This window comes from Labeo rohita, chromosome 18 (genome assembly GCF_022985175.1).
Source record: "Labeo rohita strain BAU-BD-2019 chromosome 18, IGBB_LRoh.1.0, whole genome shotgun sequence".
Lineage (NCBI taxonomy): Eukaryota > Metazoa > Chordata > Actinopteri > Cypriniformes > Cyprinidae > Labeo > Labeo rohita.
In genome coordinates this window covers 34,260,992-34,278,102 of record NC_066886.1, presented here as the reverse complement: position 1 = coordinate 34,278,102, position 17,111 = coordinate 34,260,992, and the positions used below count along the sequence as shown (strand labels likewise).

At 37.1% G+C, this 17,111-nt stretch overlaps 1 protein-coding gene across 1 annotated transcript in view; it reads right to left on the bottom strand.

The window, feature by feature from the left end:
• The window catches only part of kiaa1549lb (KIAA1549-like b), a 62,739-nt gene that overhangs the window by 44,682 nt on the left and 946 nt on the right, over nt 1-17,111 (bottom strand).

Below are 17,111 nucleotides of genomic sequence, written 5' to 3'. Positions count from 1 at the left end.
TGATTTTCTCAATATTTCGATTTTTTGGTCCATCAGATTTCTGATTTTCAAATAGTTGTATCTCGTCCAAATATATCATATCCTAACTAACCATGCATCAACTGAAAGCTTAATCATTCAGCTTTCAGATGATGTATACATTTCAATTTCTAAAAATTGACCCTTACGACTGGTTTTGTGGTCCAGGGTCACATTTTTCGAACACTCTCCCTGTGGTCACGCCCAAAACTCATGCCAGTGCTCGTCCAAATGAATATTACTGTATATCTCTGTGCCTCGCAGGACTTCAAACCACGGCCACTACCGTTGCAGAGAACATTAAATACAAAATATCTGAAGCCTTTAAATAATGTACACTTAAAATTAAAATGAACCTACTAATGGCTAAGTTGACATATAGCTAGCATATGTAGTGAGTTAGTACAGTTGTTATCAATATTTTGTAACTCGTATACTTCAGCTGTAGATAAATGGCAATGAATCCTTAATTTTGGAGAGACTATGAGTCATAGGTACGATATGTGTGTCAGCATAGAACAGATGCTAAAAGATGAACGAACATTTATATGGTGACTGAACAGAGACCCTTCAAAGGATTTTTGCTGGCACCCATCCACAATTACTTCTTGCTGTCGCTCTGATATGTTCAATATCTGGAGGCCACGATGATTCGTTCACAGGAATCTGCAAGCTCTACATATTCCACAGACTGTGTAAAGTAGGTCTTTATGAATTCCTGACTCTAGCGAAATGATTCTGCATGCTGAATCGACAGGTTCCTCTACTGCAAACAATAACGGCACAAATGACAGACAGAAATGCTGTAAACATGCAGCAATGATTAGTTCATAAACACAATACCGTCCACATCCGACGAGAGCTGCGATATATAACATGTTTACATTAGATTAGGGCTGGGCGATATTGACCAACACTCCTATCTCTCTCATTTTAGATGCTACACAATATAGGCCTAGATCTTGGTATGTTCAGTTTTCGCTACAAAAGGCACACCAAATTTTATTTTCTGTATTGCATTTTTATAATTGTCATTCCACATCCTGCCTGATGTGGTCTTCCAAACAATGTGAAAACACAGGGGATGAAATATTGTTTCCGGGTTCAAGCCTCCACTTTGTTTCAAAAGATAATACTGTCTAAACAGCCATTTATGAGAACTGTTTATTTACAACATATATTAAAGCTAAGCTTTAAAAAACTATGAATCGTGGTTTCTCAGTAGTTCTACAGCGCACCGTGAGCGTATATTAGGTCTATTTATTGTTAGCTTTTGGCATCTGATGAAATGTGACATCAGATTTAACGAGCGAGTTGAGCTCCGTCTGTTTGAGGTGCGTAAAAATGCCAAAGTGTGTAAAGAGTAATGGAGAATTGTTTGATGTCATAAGAGCCTTCATGCGGAATCAAAATATCAGTTGACTTTCTGATATTTATAGACAAGGATATGCATAAGACAACACATGCATCTGACAGGGCATTCTATGTTAATATCCTTGTGTGTTCGTTTGAAATACTTAATATAAAGCAATCTTGGATGTGCACTTTTCCAATAGCAACTTGCTGTGTCCTCCACTATTATTTTTAGATGTGTTTGCCAAATCAAACTGTATTGCTATAAACAGTATTGTCTTTGCTTGTGATTTGTCTTAATTTGTCTTAATGTTTGAAAATACATCAATACCTTAACCTGTTTATACACCTCCCAGCCTTACTTTAGTGTCCTTTAGTGGTGCAGTGAAGCTTCACATGTAGAGAGAAGCATCAAGGCTGTGTTTCTTCCTCCTGTCAGACCTGTTCTGTCTGGCCATTGAGAAAAACATAGTAAAGTCAAAAAAAGAGGAGAAAGTACTGTTCTACAGTCTTTCTGTCTGTAACAGACACACAAGCAAGAAAATGAAACATCAGCCATCAACAGATATTTATCAAAATATGTCAGCACACGTATGTACTTGTTTATGCTTCTATTTATGTTTCACTGTAAACTGTATGAATTGATCAGAGATCATTCTGACATAGAAAGTGGCATAAAACTGTGTGTCCGCTTATTCCTGTTTGATCAATAGTCCACCGAGGGTTTCAGGAGATGAAAGGGTGTCAGTAAATCACTCTCATTAAGCCTTGTCCTTTAATTACCCAACAATTAATTCCATTTAACTCTCAGAATTAGTGCTGAGCTGTGCTGTGACAAAACCTAAAATAGAGACAATGTTCCTATGAACAACAGATCACAATGACTTAGAATAAGTCATGAATCTGCCGTTCAGCACTCATTAATATCATCCTCACGGATAGGTAGTTTATTATCTAAAGAAAAAAAAATAGTATTAATATTTTGTGTTGTTATTTTAATTGCTGTACTTCAGCTGTAGATATATGCTAATCAATCCCTAAATTTGAACAGAGCATAAAACGTAGATACAGTATGTGTGCCACCATAAAACACATGCTGAAAGATGACTGGCACCCATCCACAATTAGTCACTAGTTCCTACGATTGCTCTGATATGTTCAATATGATTATATATATATGCGATAAATACGATTTTTTTCATGGTTCACTAGGGAGATGCTGTTCCTGTGCCTAGACTTATAAGGCGTGTGACTCAAAATGGGATAAGAGTTTGAGAGTAGAGACAGCATGATTATTGGGACGAACGCACCAGGCATCGCGCTATTTCTGTGCTTAAATTAACATTTCACAAATAGAGGCTTCTTCTGTATGCCTACAACATTATTTTTTAACAGGCCAATAGTCTTTAATAAATAACATTTTGATTTCACACAATAAATTGACAGACTGACCATATTTGCAACTTCTCATAATTATATTACAAAGACAGGTTAATGGCTGAGCATAGTCTGAAAACATCCTGGTTCCTGGTGAAAAAATAACTAATAATGTTATTATAAACACTATTTTTTTTTTTTTAAACTTGACATATGGCAGTTTAAAGTTTAAATGCTTTAATTATGTGTGTTTTTGTTTCCCCCTCTTGTCTTCTTAGGATGTGAACTGATGGACTGGAGTGGTGTGGATTACTTGTGGATTACTGTGCTGTTTGTATCAGCTGTTTGGACTCTCATTCTGACGGCACCCATTCACTGCAGAGGATCCATTGCTGGGTAAGTGATGCAATGACAATTCTACAAATCTGATTAACAAACAAACTCATCTTCATCTTGGATGATCTGAGGGTGAGCACATTTTCAGCAAATTTAAATTTTTTGGTGAACTATTCCTTTTAAGGCAGATGTTACAGTGGGATATCTTTCAGGGTTTCTGCATCCGATTTCTGTGCATGTCTCTAGAGGACACCTGTAGGTGCTGATAGAGCTGGACTGTTCTGGAGCTGGGCTGTGGACTGGAGAGCTTGGGTTGGCAGTTATGCAATCAGCCCAGAAGAGTTTTGTACATATGCTGAGGAACAGTGAAGGTCATGGTTTCCCTCTGTCCCATACTTCACACTCCATTAGCTGGCACACTTCTCCATTTCCCTGTGGGGTGTGTGCTTTTTCGCTGCAGTTTATAACACACTGCACTCGCTAACGAAAAATACATTCCTGAAAAACAAAGGATAAAATCCACAGGAGTGAAAAATGACAAATGAGATCTTTTTAATAGCTTGGTTGTTTCTTCTAGACAAAAATGAACTCGAGATCAGCTGTATTCTGTATTAATGTTGCAAACTGCTTCTTTACTCTGCAAGCATAAACAACTAAACTCGGCTTCACATCATGCTTAATAAACACCCCTTAATAAGCTTTTTTGTATGTATTGCAGCAGTTTGGAAATGATATGTCTCGTGAGTGCTGCTAAAAGGTTCATTCTCTATCATATTTAATAACAAATCACCTACAAACCCCACGCTCAACTGTAACACCTAAAAATGTTAACAAAAGCAGGCGTAAGAAAAACAGCCAACCTGGGCGGGATGGGTTTGAGCCCTAACTGCAGGCCCTCAAGAAAACATAAGCTGGCAAACGGTGAGGAAACAGCATCACTGAAACTGTGAATGATCCTGAGGAAAAGGCGCATAACTCCGAGAGGGGAGCAACATTAAAGGTGCAGGAAGGAAATAGCACGAAAAAGTCCATCTCTGAATGGAAAAGAGCAAAGAGAAATGACTGCCAAAGAAAGGCCCATGGAGGTTGGGTATGTCAGGGTTTTGCAGGCCAGTCGCTTTGCAGGGCAAACACAACATTTAGAATCACTTTAGGATTATGCCAATAAAAGATATTGATTTAAGATGAAACTGTTTTTAAAATCTTTCCAGTTTGTTAGTTATAATCCATTACAGTGTGCAAAACAATCATTGTAAAATGTTACCCGGATGAGCCTGTGTTATTCGTTTTTAGCGGTTGTTATCAGGGAATAACATACCTTAGATTGTGGAACTGACCAATCAGAATCGAGTATTCAACAGAGCTGTGTAATAATGTGACTTAAACACTTCTACAGTGTAAGTAGCTTAGAGAGTAGCTCAGCTGCTTTCAAAACAGTGTTGCTTTTCCAATAACAAGCTATTTTTTTAATGGTGCACAACAATTGCTGTCTTTAATGTCAACTTACTGCCAAATAACCAGAGGTACATTGACGGCTTATTCTAATAGTCCACTTTCTCTTATACGCAGCCTTGGAAAGTGTGATTGTTTCTAGTGAACAGGTTTGTTCTAAACATCTCTTTCTCTCTTGGATAGCACAACAATCCTCTCTCTCCTATTGGTAACTTTGGAAAGTATGATTCTTTCTACTAAATTGCTTCATTTGGGTAGTTTTTGTAAATGACATATTGCATATATAATCTGGTACATCAATAATCAAATCAGTAAATTCATCAGGATTCATCAGATTGAGTCCCTGCAGTATTTTTTTGTTGTGGGCTACTTAGTTAATCAGTATGTCTAGTTAAATCCAGGGTTCCCACACCTTGGTTAACTTCAAATTCAAGGATCTTTCAAGGACTTTCCAGTTCCAATATCCTCAACTTCAAGGACTTAATGTGGGGACACATTTCAAGTGAGAGCAAGCTTACACTGTGTTACTTTGACATATTGTTACAGTTTTCATGTGTCAAACACAACTACTCATTTTTGCATTTATTTTTGGTCATATGACAGAGATCTGATATTCTCTTTGTCGTATTTCTGTTTTGCATAAAACTGAAGAATATTCAGCTCTGCACTTGGCCAAGTGATGGTCCTTTGGATCTCTGGCATGCAATTCTTTGCAATCTTAATTATTATAATTAAAAAGCCCCCAAAGTACCGCAATGACCATATCCCACATCAAAACTCAAAATATTTCATTTCCATTCCTAAAATGTACATTTTACAGATCATAAACACAGCTTAAAGTCTTCTTACCAGTGGCCATCACAAAACTTAATATCTTACACAATTTAATCACAGATAGAATGCACAATGTTTTAATACAAGCATTTCAGTCAAAGGTAATTTATGCAATATTTCAAACATTTCGCAACAACCCTTCCTAACAGTTTAAAATCAGCCCAATTCCATGCAAAAAAATGTGAATTTCAGAATCAGAATTTGTTTTAGTGTCATTAGCTTCCAGTACACAGAGACAGCATTTGGCAACCCTGCATCCAACACATGATGCAGGAATCAGATTTAACTGATCGTGGGTCAAGACGAGAGTAAGGAGAGATGACTGACAAATCATGCTGGAGAATTTAATGTGAATAGCTGCTCATACAGCGCATACGATAGCGGCTCCCTGATGCGTAAAAATTATATTCAACATCAGAATGATTGCGTATGCAGGCAGGAATGGCCTTAAATTCAGCGGGAGCGGGATCAAGAAAACAGTCCAGCGTAGGGCTTTAATACAAAAAGCAGAATCCCAGATATTTTGGGCGATAGAAATCCCAGCCGGACGCATTTTTTTAGGTCCAAAAAGAGAACATGTCTCGGGGAAAAGAGGACGTATGGTCACCTTAACTGAAGGAAATCAAGCAAGGTAGTATGCATAGGCCACGAAATGTTGGCAAAATAACACATTAGCGGCCCGGAGGGAATAATATGGAATTTTGTTCCAGAAAACTTCTTGACAAAATAAATTCAAGCACTTTCAAGGACCTGTATCTAAGTATGTTCATTTTCAAAAACTTTCCAGGGTCTTGAATTTATTTTTTTTTTTTTTCACTTTCAAGGATTTCAAGGACCCGTGGGAACCCTGTAAAACAATTACACAGTATTCAAGTTTTTATTTTTAGTTATATATATTTTTAGTGAAGGATTGTTCAGTTGTTAATTCATAAACTCATAAACTATAAAATTATGGCTCTGAGTAATTTCTATCAGTGGATAACGACGTACAGTAGCTTAACAAGTTACAGTTTCAAAGTAGCTTAAGAAGGAGAAAAGAATAGATCTCCACCTTATTTCACCAAGGTCCACCCACATGGAGATTTCTGGCCTTGTCACTGATTGAAATATATCTGAGAACTCTATTAAGTAATAAAACAGCAACAGCTGAGCAATAAAACCCAAGAAATATTTTTCCAACTTCAAGCCTTTGTTTCTCACACATAATCCCTTCCGTATTTCTTTAGGGAGGACAAGCTTACCGGATTGAAAATGAAATAATGAACGAGAAGGATTTCTCCCATATATCATCATCTTCATTTCGCATGAAACCATGCCAGCACTGAGTCTCTCCATAGCAGATCACACACACACATTTACAACTCCACAAACTCAGAGCTCGACACCAGCAGGCAGTAGAGCGATGGCCAGCTCAGCCAGCTGAGAGGTAAAAGCTACGCTCAGCTGTTATTAAAAATGAAGCTGTGAGAAACTAAATTGTATATATGGGTCCTGCACCTCGGGTCACCGTTTTCTAAATCACTCTTTCATGAGTCAAGGCCCATGGGACAAGAAAGCATGCTGAAGTTGAACTGTTTAAAAACTGGCCCATCTGAAAAGGCCCCTATTGAGTTTTGGTGACTAGTGATCATTAAACTAAACTGACATACCCATACTCGGGTCAGTTAAACTAGTGGAATGACTTGCTGACTTACATAGTTCTTTACAAACCAGGGTCAAAAAAACATAATGGGGGCTTGAGGTCAAAAATGTCCCTTTAATGATTATTGTATTTTATTATTTAGAAGATTTGACAATATAATTCCCAAAATAAGCATGACTGCAAATGTGGTATTGAGTTCTTAAATGATCCTCTTCTGTAAACAAGATTACTACATGATATTTTAGATGCAATAAAAGCCACAGCAGTAGCACTGCACATCTTCATTACTAATCGAATAATTCACTCCTGATGGTCACTTGCTCTGTTCCTGAATGAATCAGTCATTTTGAACAAATTGCTTAAATGATCACTCATTAGGACAATAACTTGCCACTATCTACCACCAGTTTCAGTTTTCTTTTTCTTTCCTAATTTTTTCCTCATCAATGGATGATGGAATCCCTGTAACACCTGGTAAACTCAGACGCACAGGAGGGTAGAGTCCAAATGAACTTAATATTTTCATGATAATAACTACAAACAAAATAAAAGACTAAAACAGGAAACTAAAAGCCTAAAGCTTCAACATAAAAGTCTAAAGCAGTCAAACTTTGCACTGAAGACAGAATATGAACATGACCTGAACCTTCTATCATTTTTCTCATTCTATGTGAAATTTAGTTTTTAGCCAACATATTCATGCATGTGTTTTCAGACTGACAAAGGAAATGCACAACATAGCAGATGGGCTGGGAACTTGGTAAGTATTTCGCTTTTCATTTTAGAAGTTAATGAGCCTGTTTATTTTTCTGTCCTAAATTTTACTTAAGATTAGTTACATACATATTATGTGTATATTGCACTGCTAAGGGGAAAAACAAATAAACAAACATAAAAGAAACTGTGGTTGCTCAGGTGGTCTCGTCCCGTGTAAATGGGCTGTTCTTGACTAGAATAAGATGCAAAGTGGACCCTACTTCTTTAGTCGAGGCCTGGCTCTGCATGTTTATATTCATTCATACAACACCTTCTGATTAATTATCATAAAGTTGCTTAAGGGTTAAAGATCTGAGCTAATACCTTTCTGTAACTTTTTGAATAAAGTTGTAGCTAAATATTAAATTAATCATGGTAATTAGCACTGTGGCATAGAATACACAGATCAGAATATTGAACGAAAAGTCTGTCGTGAGATTCCCCTCCTTTGGGGGAGGTTTGGGGTATGTTGAGGCTATCTTTGCTAATATATCAAAGTGAACAAATTCAGCTCTGGGATATTTTGGGAGTGTCTGTGTTAAAACAAAACTGGGATACAATTTAGCAAAAGTATAGGGACATACTTAAAGGGACATACCCATTGACTGATGTGTCTTAAGTAGCACGGGTATATTTGTAACAATAGTCAAAAATACATTGTATGAGTCAAAGTGGCTGATTTTACTTTTATGCCAAAACCATTAAGATATTAAGTAAAGATCACGTTCCATGAAGATATATTGTAAATTTCCTACCGTAAATATATCAAAACCTTTTTGATTAGTAAAATGCATTGCCAAGAACTTCATTTGGACAACTTTAAAGGTGATTTTCTCAATATTTTGATTTTTTTATTTATTTTATTTATTTTTCTTAGGTTCCATATATTCAAATAGTTGTATTTTGGCCAAATATTGTCCTTTCCTAACAAACCACACATCAATGGGAAGCTTATTTATTTAGATGACGTATAAATGTCAATTTAAAAAAAAAAAAAAATCGACCCTTATGACTGGTTTTGTGGTCCAGGGTCACATATATATATATATATATATATATATATTTTTTTTTTTTTTCATGATATGGAAGTCAATGGCTTCTTCATCTTTTTTGTGTTAAGTGGAAGAAACAAACTCATACAGGTTTGGAACATCCCTCATATGCACAATAGTAATAGTGCATTACTTAAACTACTGTGGTGGATGGACAGCTGGATCAGAAAGCGGTGTACATATTAGCAGTGGGAACTAGCTCAACCTTGAACCCAGCAGAGAGACTCTGCCATGAAGGTACTGCACATCAGCACGCTGGAATCTGTGCCACAGTACACTGACCTAAATAATACTAAAAAAAAAAAAAAAAATCCATCAGAACTTCAGCCTACTTTGGTACCTTGCTGAGTTTGAGGGAGAGAACAGGCCTGAAGCAGTCAGATATCCTGTGAGAGTGCTGGACAGACCTATATCTGTGACCACCACAGGGTTTAACAGCTGCACTCAATCCAGACACATATCCATTATATCTGAGGAGACTTCAGGAGTGCTGAGCTGCTCTTCCCCGGTGACAGTTTGTATTGTTGCATATGTTAACTTGTTGTGTTGTAATGGATTTGAAATGTAATCTGGATTATGAAAGAAGTTCAGAGTGTAATTGTTTTTTATAGATTGCCTACAGTAATTTACTATCTTGTCACTTTAAAAGAGCAGTCTGGTAAAAATATTGCCATGAAACAAGAATCTTGTGTGCACTGATTAACCCCATATTCAGTCTGTTTTTACAATTAAGATGTTACTGTGCCCTGCTCTGCTTTCATGGAGAGTTATGAAATATAGGCTATAATCTATTAATATCAGAGACTCTTTGCTAGCACATGCAGCTCTGAAGGTATTTAGAGTACAGTGTGTAGGAGGAGAAGAGGAGAGAACGCCAATGCTCTAAAAGACTGAGAGAGCGAGTATTTCCATTTTGAATGCACGTGTCTCTAACGTAACACATGAACCTTTTATAACCCCATATAATTTAAAGTTCTGCACATATACAGTAATGCAATAAATATACAATAGCATGGACACATTCACAATCACATATACTAAAATATATAAAATGTTTGCACTGCAACAACACAAAAATACAGAGAAGAAATGTCAAACTTTATCAAATAACACACAGAACTCAAAAATGGACTGGACAAAATTATTGGCACCTTGTCCAAATTGTAAGAAATAATTGCTTTTCAAGCATGTGATGCTCCTGTAATTTGTATTTAGACACACCTGTGGCAAGTAACAGCTGTGGGCAATATAGTAATCACACTTACAACCAGTTAAAACGGAGAAAAGTCGACTCAACCTTTGTGTTGTGTGTCACACTGAGCATGGAGAAAAGAAAGAAGTGTGAAGAGTTGTCTGTGGATCTGAGAGAAAAAAACTGTGGAAAAACATGGACAATCTTAAGGTTACAAGTCCATCTCCAGAGATCTTAATGTTCCTGTGTCCACTGTGCGCAATATCATCAAGAGATTTACAGCCCATGGCACTGTAAATAAAAAAAAATATTACAATGAAGGATTGTTTGAATGGTGGATAAAGAACCCAGATTAACTTCCAAACAAATTCAAGCTGATCTGCAGACACAGGGTACAACAGTGTCAGCTCACACTATCCGTCACCATCTGAATGAAAAGCTAGTCGGAGGAAACCACTGCTGACACAAAGGCATTAAAAAGCAAGACTGGAGTTTGCTAAAACTTATGTAACAAAACCACAATCCTTCTGGGAGAACGAACTGTGGACAGATGAGACAAAAGTAGAGCTTTTTGGTAAAAGACATCATGGCACTGTTTACAGAAAAAGAAATGAGGCCTTCAAAGAAAAGAACACAGTCCCTACAGTCAAACATGGTGGAGGTTCAAAGATGTTTTGGGGTTGCTTTGCTGCTTCTGGCACTGGATGCTCTGACTGTGTGAACGGTATCATGAAATCTGATGATTATCAAAGAATTTTGGGGTGTAATGTAGTGGCCAGTGTCAGAAAGCTGCGTCTCCACCAGAGGTCATGGGTCTTCCAGCAGGACAATGACCCCAAACACACTTCAGAAAGCACCAGAAATGGTTACAAACAAAGCGCTGGAGAGTCCTGAAATTGCCAGCAATGAATCCAGATCTGATTTCCATAGAACACCTGTCTGAATGATAGAACACACAAATCTGAATGACCTGGAGCAGTTTACAAAAGAAGAGTGATCCAGAATTTCAGTAGAGAGGTGTTAGAAACTCATTCATGGTTACAGGAAGCAATTGATTTCAGTTATGTTTTCCAAAGGGGGTGCTACCAAATATTAAGGTAAGGGTGCCAGTTTTGTCCAGTGCATTTTTTGGGTTCTGTGTGGAATCAGATTTGACTTTCCTTGTCTGTTTTTTGTGTTGTTCCAATGCAAACAAAAAAATAAACATGTGAGTAACAAAACATTTGCAACTGCAACAGGTTCCTTAGAGAAGAGTTGTATTTTCTGGAAGAATTGCAAGGGTGCCGATATTTTTGGCCATGATATATATATATATATGGGTTTTATGTATATGAATTTTGGGTTGTGCATTTTTTTCCCTTTTACTCACAGTTTGAATCTAAAAGCAAGTTTGCATTTTTCTCTAACAAATATAATGCCACTGAATCATAGATCCTCTTGTCACCCTCTAATGCATCAGTCTGCAACCTGTCAAAGGTTGAATTATATATTTGAAAACTAATAGACTGTACTGGCCACCCTATTTAATAAAATGATGAGCAGTGGCAAAGCATGACACACAGAGAGAACGAAAGCGAGACGAGCGGCCATCTGCATCTCTCACACCCAAACACTAACGCCTCCGCTGTACACCAGCACATTCAGCTCGCTCCTCATTTCATGCATGAGAATTTCAACAAGACGGACAGAGACGGGCTACATTTCATCTAATCCCATGAAGCTTTTCTGCCTGCCCATGAAAAGCAATTAAACTCACACTTGTTCTAAGGACTTCACAACAGACAAAAGGTAATTCCGAACTGAAAATTACATCATTTGAGCGGTAGAGAAAAAAAAGGTACATGCAGAAATATATCCTACAGTTCTCTGAGAATAAAACCGAGCGTGCGTGCCAAACAGTGTAATCTCTTTAAATAGTCACAGATAATCCTATTTCAGAGCAACATTCTCCACATGAACGCTGTGAGCAGACACTGTTGGTAATCCAATGGAAATCTGCCTTCGATCCATGCAGGTACACGACAGCAGAGGTTTTACCTCTCCAATGCAACTGGACTGTTCACGTTACGCTTTCTCTATGAGAGTGACTGACACAGCAAATAAATAAATAAAAAAACTATAGAAAAAAAACATCCTTAAAAAAGATGTGTTTGTAGGTCATTTCCCCACTATTCAATTTCTGACATACTTCATGAGCTCCTTCGACAACAGGACAAATGTAACAGTAAAAGAACAATCGCTTTCATGTGTCCACTTAGTATACAGTCTTCAGAAAGTTCCCAGTGTCGGGAACAAGTGGATGGTTTATTTTGAATGCTGTCCCAGATTGCATCATAAGATTATGTTTGTTCAGAGCATTTGACTGCAGATTGTTTTGTGCAGTGGAAAGTTTGCAAAGAAACTTTTGTGGAAAGAGGAAGAAGCCAACAGTACTAAATCTGCCATTCATACACTCTGCCTTTGTCTGACAGCAGCCAGCTACACTGCAAGTGAACAATGCTTTGTCTGTAAGTATTTTTATTTATTTATTTATGATGAAAAATCGCAAATGGACACCAATACCTTTGTCCTAGGATGTTAGCCAATCATAACAATGTCTGTTTACCGACAAGCCACCTCCTTAAAATGAATAATTAATTAAAATAATATTTTTGTTAATATATATGATGATAAATTATTAACATTATAAGTGAACCACAAGGAATAATAATTAATTATATTGAAATAATAATAAAACAAAATGTTGATTTTCAGTGTTTTCTGTCAAGCAGACATGGTTTTCACCCGAGGCTGAAAATGTCGAGATGGCAAAGCGTCATACACATCTGTCTGACTGATCAGTTTATCACTAATTGTGATTTACTAGTCTTAATGATAGTGATTTCGATCTTTGCCCTGTTCAGCCACAAGCTATTGCACCAGTCCCCCATAACAATAACACAGATTCATCACTTCTGTTGCTGTTCAGTGTTGCTGATTCTGTCAATTTATATCCATTAAGTGAAAGGGCAAAGTTGGAATTCTATGAGGGGTATTGTACATCAGCACCTCGGGGTTACACCAATGTCTTGGGAAAGATAAACGGTGCTGAGCCGCAGGGCCGGTCGTGCAGTGTGACCTGATTTACCCCGCGGTGGCCTGAGGGACAGCGTGCTGTTTATAACCGTCTGTGGAGAGATTTGACAGTTCAGAAGAAGACAGGGTCTTACGGGATGAACATCAACATAGAAATGCAGATGTGCTGCTCTGATAGCAGTGCTCTCACTGAGCTCAAATGATAGGCTCAGTCTCAATCCTACCCACTTTTCCAGACTCAAATTTCCAGACTTCTCAGTAGATTTTCAGACCATATTTAACATAAATTGCATTGTTTTCTCAAAGTGACAACAGACATACAGAGTCCATAAAACTATTTTTGTTGCATACTTACGCATTACAGTTTCTAGTTTTATATAACATATTTCCTTTGTGCATCACTGCCATCTCACTATGAATAAAACGACAGCATGAATACACATGAATTAACAAAGATATACTTGCTCAAAATTTGCCTTTTCTTATGGTCGTACCTCAAATATCAAGGCATAATGTCCAATATAACACAACCTCTGTGGCAGACACAAAACGGGCTGATGACATAAAATGTGCCAAATTTAAGGGTCTCTAAAAAAAAAAAAAGAGACTGGCACTGTAAAAAGTGTTTAAAATTTGGCTTTCGTTAGGGCAGTATGCAACATTTCAAGGCCTTAGGTCTCTTGAATGCATACTTTGTGACAGCCAAGTTTAATGGTTTCTTGTGCACACATAAAAATCGGTATATTTTTTATTTTTGCAAAGGTCCTTTAGGCTATATAATATGGTGCTAAGAATACTGTGAGAAGAAACCCAAAATTCTTATAACCTGTATTTTGCATAATCAAAAGTGCATATTTGACAATCACTAAACAGCTGCCATGAACTCTCACTTCTTGTACAATACATTTATTTTCATTAAATTCTTAATTTTCTAAGTCTGGAAACACAAATATTTTTCAATACTCTGCTTTCTTTTTTCCAGTCTTTTTCAGACCTGGAAAACCAACCTAGACAGGTCATCAATGTTTTCAGGGTGACATGAGAAAAACACTTTTTTTTTTCCTTTTGATTTTGATAGATTCTTTAAAGTGATTATTCCTGACAGGTTTTGTTGATCCTTTAAGTTCATCCGTCATCAGCATTCATTATTTGGTAATCTAATATCCCCCACATACGGGCACACCACCAAGAGTCACACATCACATTAGTCAATAAACAACAACACATTAAAATGCACATCAGAACTGAGCATCATTATAAGCAAACAACAGACTCGCATGTCATGCATAATATAGAACTGACTCTCACACAGCTCATCGAGTGGAGACAACATAAATGAATGAAACCTCCTGCAAGCCACTGTGGTTCAGGCAACATTTTTTTTTATAATATTATAATAATATTAGAAAAAAATTACAATAGCTGTGTGCAACTGCAGGATTTTGAAGCCTTTTAACCAGTGTTGCCAAGACTGCGGTTTTCCTGTGGAACTGGGCTGCTTTTATACTGCTGCTATTCTTATTTTTTCTTTTGTTGGAATGATTTTGATAATAAAAATACAATGATTTACCCGAACTCCCTCTCTAATGAAAAACAGGAGAAAACAGTATTTACAAAAGATAATGGCACTCACCCCTACAGCTTCCAAGTGTGGAAAAGGATATTTACAATACTTTACAAAATATACACATTAGAAACGAGATTGACAACAACTTATCAACTCAAATCCACAATTCACACTGCAGATCAACAGACAAGCTGACAGCAACAACACACTGTAGCAAACACACAATAGCACATGTGCAATAGAACAACAGGAAATCACAGGTTGAGCAGAGCTCCCTCTTCAGGTACTGTGTTAAGGTTCTACAGATCATCTGTACAGCCAAAGATTCCCTAAGGTAATCAACACCATAATACACCAAATGGAAAACTACTTATCCTCAATAAGACCACAAATGCACTGCCTAAACATACGCAATGAAGTACAAGTTCTTACTGGTACCCAACCACTGCAAAATCCCATACGTCACCATTTTTCCCGGTAAATATATTTCTGAAGTTGCTGTTGACATGAAATTTCCACCAGATGTCGATAACAACCTGAGTAATCCATACATACAAATAAAACAAAACAAATCATTTCAGAAATTAAGTTATGTGTAATAAAATGGAATGAAATGGGGGAAATATTGAACTACTGAATTTTTTTTAATACTTTGTACAAAAGCCTTTGTTAGTAATGACAGCTTCAAGACGCTCCTGTATGGAGAAACTAGTCGCATGCTTTGCTCATGTGTGATTTTGTCTTCAAATCTTGAAGGTTCTCTGAGGCTCTTTTATAAACTCTGATCATTAGTTCTTATTTTCTATTGGATTCAAGTCAGCTGATTGGCTGGGGCATTATAGCAGCTTTATTTTCTTTTTCTGAAACCCATTGAGAGTTTCCTTGGCTGTGTTTGGTATCACTGTCTTGCTGAAATGTCTGTTGTTGTTTCATCTTCATCATCCTGCTACTGTAGGTGTTGGGACTGAACCAGCTAATATTCATTTCCACTGACAAGGGGCAGGATTGCTTTCTAATTACTGACAGATTTCAGCCGGTGTCTTGGCTTTCCATGCCTTTTTGCACCTCCCTTTCTTCATGTGTTCAATACTTTTTCCATGTGTCACTCCATTTTATTACAAATAACTTCATTTCGGAACTTATTTGTTCTGTTTTCTTTGTATGTATGGATTACTTGGGTTGTTACCGACATCTGGTGAAAATTTCAAGTCAACAGCATCTGTGGAAATATATTTACTGGAGACGTGTTCAATCCTTATTTTACCCGCTGTATATTATTTTATTATAAAAATTAATGAAGTTGAATACATGATGAATACTGTGCAGAGAATTTGCATTGCTTCCCAGGCTGAATTGTACTAAAGCGTACACAAACTGTTTGTTTGGTTGTTAATTAGTTAGTTAATTAGTTAGTGAACCCTCAAGAACACTGTGGTTCTTATATTGTATGTTAAACTCATTTACACTAATAATGCGTCCCAGCTCTGACATTGTAGTTTTCAGATAAATAGTTTAACACCTCATTAACTTTCTCCAAGATGAAACCATGCATTTTTATGTTCATTTTCCCAGTTTGCTTCGCAAATAACTATTTACCACATTACTAATCACTTGCTGAGTTTGAGACTTAATTTCCCAGAATGCATCGACAGCAGATTATTATATTGAAGTATAAACTCAATCTGACGGCACCCATTCACTGCAGAGGATCCACTGGTGAGACAGTGATGGAATGACACGTTTCTACAAATCTAATTTGATTTTACCTTGACAGGTTTTGATGGATTAACTCAAGAGAACACAAATTATTCGACAGCACCAAATTATGACCCAAAAACAAACCCAACCCCACACTCTCCAGCGTGCTATAAATGTTTGGGAGAAATATTCAAACAGGTCAAGCACTGATCCATCTCACTCACAGCACAGTGACCCAGTTAAAGCAAATCTGCACTTCTCAACAGGACACACAGAGTGAGACTTTTTTTTTTTTTTTTTTTTTTTTTAATTCTGCATTTTAGTTTTTTTTTTTTTTTTTAATATGTTGATACATTAAGCTTTTATTCAACTGTCACAGCTCCTCACAATGTAAGTGATTCACTGTGGTCCACATTCATTCACAATGTAGAACAACAGGATCTCTGCAGATGCTCATCCAGCATTTTTTGGACCAGCAAACCTCAGTCAGCATCTAAAATCAGTCCGTGCTGCTGTGGACAGTTTTAATGCTCCTTTGCACCGGATGATTTATGACGCCCACTGTGCAGTACGATCTCAGCAAATGAACAGTCCCTAGATTAGACGCTTTGGGACAGCGATGTTAGTTATTTCATGCAATTAAACGATGCATGTGATGAAATGCATTTACCACGTCAGGAAACAGATGTGCTTTAATCGTGTTAGGTGTGTTATAAAGACAATGGAGTGCTGCAATCTCGTGTGGAGCTGCAGTATCCA